Genomic DNA, 7,628 nt, shown 5'->3' with positions numbered 1-7,628 from the left:
AACCGGTCTTAAGGTAACACCTACAAAATCTGACGGAATGGTTTACACAAAAAAACGTACAATTATAAAGATCATTGATAGAGTAAACTAGGAAAAAAACATGTTATGCAGTGTATAAGACAGTTACATTTTTTTTATTTTATTTTATTTGGGTTAGCTTGTTAGTACACACCCACGTCAGTACACACACTCCATGTTAGCCACCCCCACTAGGTATTGATACCAAGACCTCAAGTGTTGAAATGATGTATGTCCACTCAGTCTACCAGTTGAGTTATGGATCTGGGTGTTATAAGACAGTTACATATCAATAAACCATAGTTACCAAGTAAAAAAATGCAAACAGTCACGAAAATATCAAATAATTGACAGGTTTAAGTTCAACACTGCCATCCAGTAAGGTCCTTTCAAAGCCTGTTATATACAGGCGCATCCACGACCTATTCTATACAGGCACATCCATCCACATATAGTCACCTACAGTTATCCAAAATAACAAAAAATAATTATCCAAAAAGCAATTGTTTAGAAAAATATCCATCTAAAATATCAAAGTCCATGTACGTTCAACTACACTTAGTCGGAGGAGTGGTCCGGTGCAAGCAGCATCAGCACAAAGTCCAACCTCCTGTGCTCAGGGAGTGAAAGGTAGGAGGCAGACTGTTACTCATCTTTCGATAGAATTGTTGTTGTGCAAAGGATCTCATGTCCTGTGAGCCCTTCAATCTGCTCCAAAGGGGGGAAAATCTATGACATACGTACCATGTCCTTTCCTTAGTGAATGGTTATAGCTAGTGATTTTATTGCTTCAACAACCTCGCTCATTCCTTTTCCAATTACGTCACAAGAGCGACTCGTTCTTGCTCTCTTCCTTGACGTCAAAGTGTTGTCAGTGTTCAAGGAGTTGTTTCCGTTTCCATTCGGATTTCCGTGGGCTCTGTGGGTGTCGTCACGACTATGATATGACCATTGGATGTCAGCCGCACTATCCCCTATATCGTCATCGATAGCACGAGCGTATCGTCATTCAGAGCAACAGACGTTCTCGACGAAATATCAGTATCCTTAGACCATAATGAAGCCATAGAATCTGGAATGTTGCTTATACTTGAACGGCGTCCACTAACACGGTCATTACCGAACGTGAACGTCAAGTCATCATACCTCCGCACCGCTTTGCCCCATATATGCTGTGCATAAGGATGTGACTATTGACAAGAAGGATGAACGTGTCAATACGAGGTTACTTTTGGATGTATCACATTTACTAAATACAAGCAAAATAAATAACTATAAACGTATTGAAACTAAAATCGATGTGAATCGCACCCGTATGTAATCTTTTCATATGTCATCTGGAGCAATGACTACCTTCAAGTTGTCATTCCATCCAAAACCAGAAGTATTCAATGTCTCGCGCACTTCAAAATACAGCCTCTTCAGCGTACGGAGGCGATTCCCAACATGTTTCCCCTATAGTGATATCTCTATGGCACCCTTCATAATATCGACAACCGTTTTGTATGTCTCATTTTTAAATCCATTGGCACTCTTATGTCCACTTGCGATAACTTCCATAAGAGTGTCAATAAAACAGTCGTCCATCTCATTGGTCAAGCACATTACACTACTAGAAGACCCATTTTCATTGGTTGATTTCTATTTATATTTCTTCGAGGTCCTCCGTGGTGTAACACTTGGCTCCTGGTGGGATGCTTTCGTAGGCGTTGATTGATTGTTTCTCTTATTAGGTGACCTATCTTCGTCAAAATCTTCAAACATATACATAGATTCAAATGAACAGTTTCAAATAAGCAGAAAAATCTCGGTTGTCAAGTTAAAATGAATGATATTTTGTAACAAATATACAGGCTCACACATTCATATTTCTAAATGTTACTTGACATGGAGTACAAAAAAATCATTGTTAAACCAGCAGGGAGATGAATACTATAGACAAGTATGTGATGAAAAACGAGTACAAACATTCGATTATCCCTTCTAGAAAATAACAAAAAATTGAGACATTTTCATAAGCTACGACGTATAGGATGGTAATCATTCCATATCTTAGTAGCAATATTGTCTCGAAACTTGTTCTATTCATCTCTTTCACGTTGTGTGGCATTCATAACCATCTGTCTATCTTTTTGAGAACTTATCTCAACTGGAGATGGATTTATACCATCCGCTACATCCGTTGATAAGTCCTCATTCTCGACAATACCATCTCCCCTAAATCCTTCGATAAAGTTGTGTAATACACAACATGCGATAATTATCTTCAGTTGTGTTAAAAGGTTATATGGTGGAACTAATTTGAGGATTGAAAATCGAGCTTTCAGTACTCCAAAAATCCGTCTACAACATTTCGTAGTTGAGCATGTTTGTAGTTGAATAATTCTTTCTTGTTGCAAGGCTTGCGATCCACGCGGTATTCATTGAGGTGGTACCATACACCACGGTACAGAGCCACGAATCCCGACAAATGCGCATAACCAGCATTAACTACATAGTACTTACCTATAATTAATTACGAGTAATTATCAATATATAATTTAACATTGATTCAATTAAAAAATAACTTCTATTAGATAGTTAAACACTAAGTACCCTCTAGGATTGTAAAACGATCGTGTGAATGTGTTAACGCACTCTATAAGACGTGTGCATCGGAGGCCGAACATTCCCATCCAGCCAGCACGTATATGAACTTCATATCAAACGTATAAGCGGCCATTACGCTTTAAGAGAGAACTCCTTTTCAGTTATGATAAGTGACACTGTCCATCGTAGGAATATAAGTGGGTACATGGGTTCCATCAATTGTACCAATACAATCTTAATTTGAAAATGATTTATCAGGAAAAGAAATTATAAGAGACATAATCCTATAATAATGATGTTCTTGAATACTAGTGATTAACATGATCCATACCTGAAAATACGTGCTCCAATTGGGATTGGATAAAATCTCCGTAGGTATTTCTGCACCGAGGAGTTTTACAAACTTAAGATATAATCTCACAATTGCGTCCAATGCTTTAAAAAAATTTCGGCTTATGGTTTCTCCAAACCGTATAAAGCGATGTCCAATGACACGGTTTTGCACATTATGCCCCATTGTATGAAGGAACATGACAAGTTGTTCCTCTATAGTTACATGTTTACCATCCGGTAGCAGATTCCTATCCCTGAGAAACGAACATAGGTGAAAGAAAATATCTTTATTCATTTGGAGTTGTGTCAGATACTCATTGTCTTCGGCTCTAATTATCCCATTAATTACCTTGCTTCTTTCATAGTCACGAACTCTCCAGGGTATCCTAAGAAAGAGACTATTGCAAAATTCTCCAATCGCAATGACTGTAGTTGCTGTTGCAATTGAAGCTGCAAAAGCAGCCATCTCCTCTTCCATCCATCTATGTCCTTTCATGTTATGATATGAACTTGTACAACAAACCGAATGAAACTGAATCAACATCCACTAGTCCAAAATCAAGCACCAGTTCCATTTGCAACTTTGTTTGTTCCGATATAATAATGAATTGATATTTTTTTTTAAAAAAAACACATCTCATAATGTTCGTAATAGCACAACACAACCTGTAGAGCATATAGTCAAAATCCCTCTCATACTAGCAGTTATGTCATATGCTTTATAGTAACAAACTCAACTTAAAACGACAGATATAGAAGAGGTGGTGTATGCACTGGTCAAAACTGATGATACAATCACAACAGAGAAACAAGAACACACCCAATAACAAAATGAAAATAAAAATATTTTCATTGAACTGTGACAACATCATGCTGTAATACCTATTGATTTTTTTTATTTTTTATTGTTAGCTTGTTAGTACACCGCACTGTCAATTCACACTTCACTGTTAGCCACCCCCACTAGGGATCATTACCAGTGCATATAGCTTCAGCTGCCTGTTTACACTGGTCTTATGGATTCAACTTCGTTTGAGTGTTTTTTTTTTTTTTTTAATAAATCAAACCAATATGTGGATGGTCTTGACTGGTCCAATGGGTTCGGCTTAAGTGGTTTTACAAGCTTGTCAGTTTTTTTGATAACTGAACAAGTTACATGGCTGATTACGGTCCAATGCAATCGAACTTCAGGCCCTTGAAAAAAATATATCTCTAATACTCTGTTTGGGCTCAAATTTACATATTTTATCAATTTTTAGTCTTGTGCATGATTAGGATGCTCAAACTAGAAATTAAAATTTACCAGCGAGCATTACACATGACCTTTGTCATCACGTGTACTGTTCATCTTGGCATGCAGTTACTGCATCTAGACCACTCATCTAACGGGACTAACCACTGGTGGACTATATTACAATGGAGAATTTTTAAATTGAAAGTTTAATCCAGACTATTGTCATGTTGAGCCATGCCAATGATGGACTGTATTCTAGAACCAATGTGTCTTGAATTATCTTAATCATTCAATCATATACAACAAACAGTCAAACACAGAAAACAGAACCCTAGAAGAAGTGGTTTATGCAAATGTCAAAACTGATCATACAATCACAACACAGAAAGAAGAAAACATCCAAAGAAAAAAAATATTATTTTCATTATCTGTAGAGTAATATGCATATGATACTACAAATATAAATAGACGATGTGGATATAACATATATTGAGTAAGTAGATTCAAATGAATTTAATTAGAATGAGTCATTATATGTATATCCAATTTTTAAATTATAAAGCTATAAGAGTGGTAAAACATTGGGCTATTCTTCATACCACTTTGGTAGTGATAATCAACACATCCATTTACAAGACCTACTGCATGTATATAATATTGCAATTGTAAAAACATCTTAGCCCTTGTGATGATTATATTTTCAATTCCAGTGATTGGAAGCAAATATCAAAATTAAAATAAAGTTGAGAGAAAAGATAAACAGTCAATAATAAACAATAAAATCACACATACCTCAATCATGAACGTGTTTGCCAGGTCTATTTGGAAGAGACTCTCTGCCTATATACAATGACCAAAGAATTTAAATAGAAGCTAAGAACAGAACAATCTCTATAATAGATCATGCAAGGCTCATTGATAGCACTACGAAGCTTATAACAGAAGGAGTAGCCAGAAAACTGTATACAAGCTCCAAAAAGCCAAAGCCATAGACGATAATTCGATTGCAAATGAGTATAAAAAAAGAAGAGTACATGATAGGGATGGTAGGGATTTCATTATAGGTCCCGTTTGGACAATACTCATTTACTATAATACAAAGAGTCATGCAATACTCATTGATAGCATCGGTACAAAGCTTATCAACCTTATTTGGACCCGTTGGGACAAAAAAATAGATTAAAAAATGGTACCTAATATGAAATCAAATACCGTATATGTACATTTGTTTTTGATAACTGCATAACAAGTAAAAAAATAAAGATTATATACATTATCTAATCGAAAGACTTCCATGTATCCTCTGTTATTCATGGTTCATTCAATGACGCAATTCAATATTTGAAGATATATGATTGTATGGATGAACTCTTTCAAACAACTACCTTCAGGCCAACCCATCTACAGGCCAACCCAAGGTCTACAAAAACGTATATAACTCTTTCAATTGAGCCTAGTTAACGCATGCACGCATGCCAGCCCATCTACAGGCCAACCCATGTGGCAATGCGGGCCAGATGTATGAGATGCTAGCCGTTCATTAGATGGGGCCCCACTGTTTAGATGCGTCTGCCCAAAAAGCTTATCAATCTCGTTTATACATCTCTCTTTTTTGTTTCTATTATTTATGAAAATCTAACAGAAGGTAAATTGAGGATTTAGATTACTGTAAAAAACATCACGCAAGAAAGAAGGTAAACAGAGGAGTCAACGTCCGTAAGGACATTCCAGTGTACAGCTGGGGAGGGCTAAGAGAGCAGGGACGCTGGATATGATATTGTATGACCACATCTTCCCTGGGTCTGGGTGGATATGATATTGATATGGAGTGAGACCCGTTCATTTTCCACATCCATAAAAAGAGTCCATGCACTGCAAAACATCAGGGATGAAGACAACACATAGGACCACCCCATTCTGCCACATCCACCAATTGCGGTATATCCAAACGGTCAGTAAAAGGTAATTTTCCTTTTAGATACTTCTTTCCATGGGCCCGCACTAAATCCCTGTCTAACTGAAAATCTTGTTAAAGCTTTGAAGCGGCTTTAGGCTTCTATCTTCCAAAATACTCAATATAAACTTCAACAGTAAGAACACAGATGTCATAAAATGCAAGGTTTACCTGAAAAAACATTTTAAAAAAGCTCACTAGAAATCCATGGAAGATAACAACAATCTGAGCCTTACTTTTGTAGTCTATTTTCGACAGAAGACACAACCGTGAAGACAGTATTTGATAGGGTTCCAGCAAGATCTAACATTCACATCCTGAAAACGAGAGAGAGAAGGATGGTTAGCATGGGCGATGAAAGGGAAGAAGACCACAACTACGAGGATGGCAATCTTCCAACGATGACCGAGAAGGATCCATTCAAATGGAACTCAGAAGGTGTGGATCATACCTTGCATGTGCAAATCTCCGTCCGGTCTCGCTGGGAATGGAGTGAAGGCTTCTGTTCTTTGTATGAAAATATAGCCGAGTGCATATGTATTACCAGCTACTAAGGTGGAATGGCGTCCCGCGAACCACCATACCCATTTCAGTCAAACAGACGGGCGTCAGACGATTTCATTCGAGTACCTGCATTGTAGTAGGATTTGGCATCTGCTTTATTGCCGTTTCGAACCAACTGCAGCCCTTGATTTAATGCTTTTGAATACCATTAAAAAACAAACATGTGTGAAAAGTCATAATTGCCCATTACAGCCCGAATACTGTTATTTAGGAAAACCAAACAGGCCCTTAGTGTAGACGAATCAAAGTTGCATCAGAATTCTTAATGATCATGATCTTGAACTAAGTAATCTATATAACATAGTCGAACTTGTCGCACATTCATATTTTTAATTGCCATGTGTTTTAAAATTGTAGCATATTAACGGCCTTATGCTCAGTCTTAGATTCATCAGTTCATGAGAGTAGCCAAAACTTTCGAACATAAGAAAGTAACCTCACTTCCAATACTCAAATAGGTGAGTCATTAAGAATGTTCTTGTAACAGAAGCACCCTTAAAAGGACTTATTAAGAGTAAAGGCTGATCTCATTTTAATCATTACATGTACCCAACACTATACATATATAAGAATGAGACAAATAAAAAATGTACATTACTGCTTCAGCCACTTCTTGTAAGGTATTTTGCCCATTGAACCTATTAACTTAGGTTGAGTTTCCCTCATCTGTTGTTCGTAAAATTGGTTGAAGTCACGTTCCTTTCGATATTCTAGTGACAACATCTCTTGTCAATCCCCTGTTGAATGAGTCTGCTAGATTTTGCATAAACTGCTCATATTGTATTGTTATAGTGGCATCACCAAGTAGTTACCGCACAAAACTGTGCCTTAGACCAATAAGTTCGGATTTTCCATTATAAGTTTTGTTATATGCCTTTGATAGTGTCGCTTCACTATTATAATAAATAAAAACATTTAATAAAGGTTTTGCTAATA

The sequence above is a fragment of the Magnolia sinica genome, chromosome 1, assembly GCF_029962835.1.
Source record: "Magnolia sinica isolate HGM2019 chromosome 1, MsV1, whole genome shotgun sequence".
Classification (NCBI taxonomy): domain Eukaryota; kingdom Viridiplantae; phylum Streptophyta; class Magnoliopsida; order Magnoliales; family Magnoliaceae; genus Magnolia; species Magnolia sinica.
Note: the sequence above shows the minus strand (reverse complement) of the source record.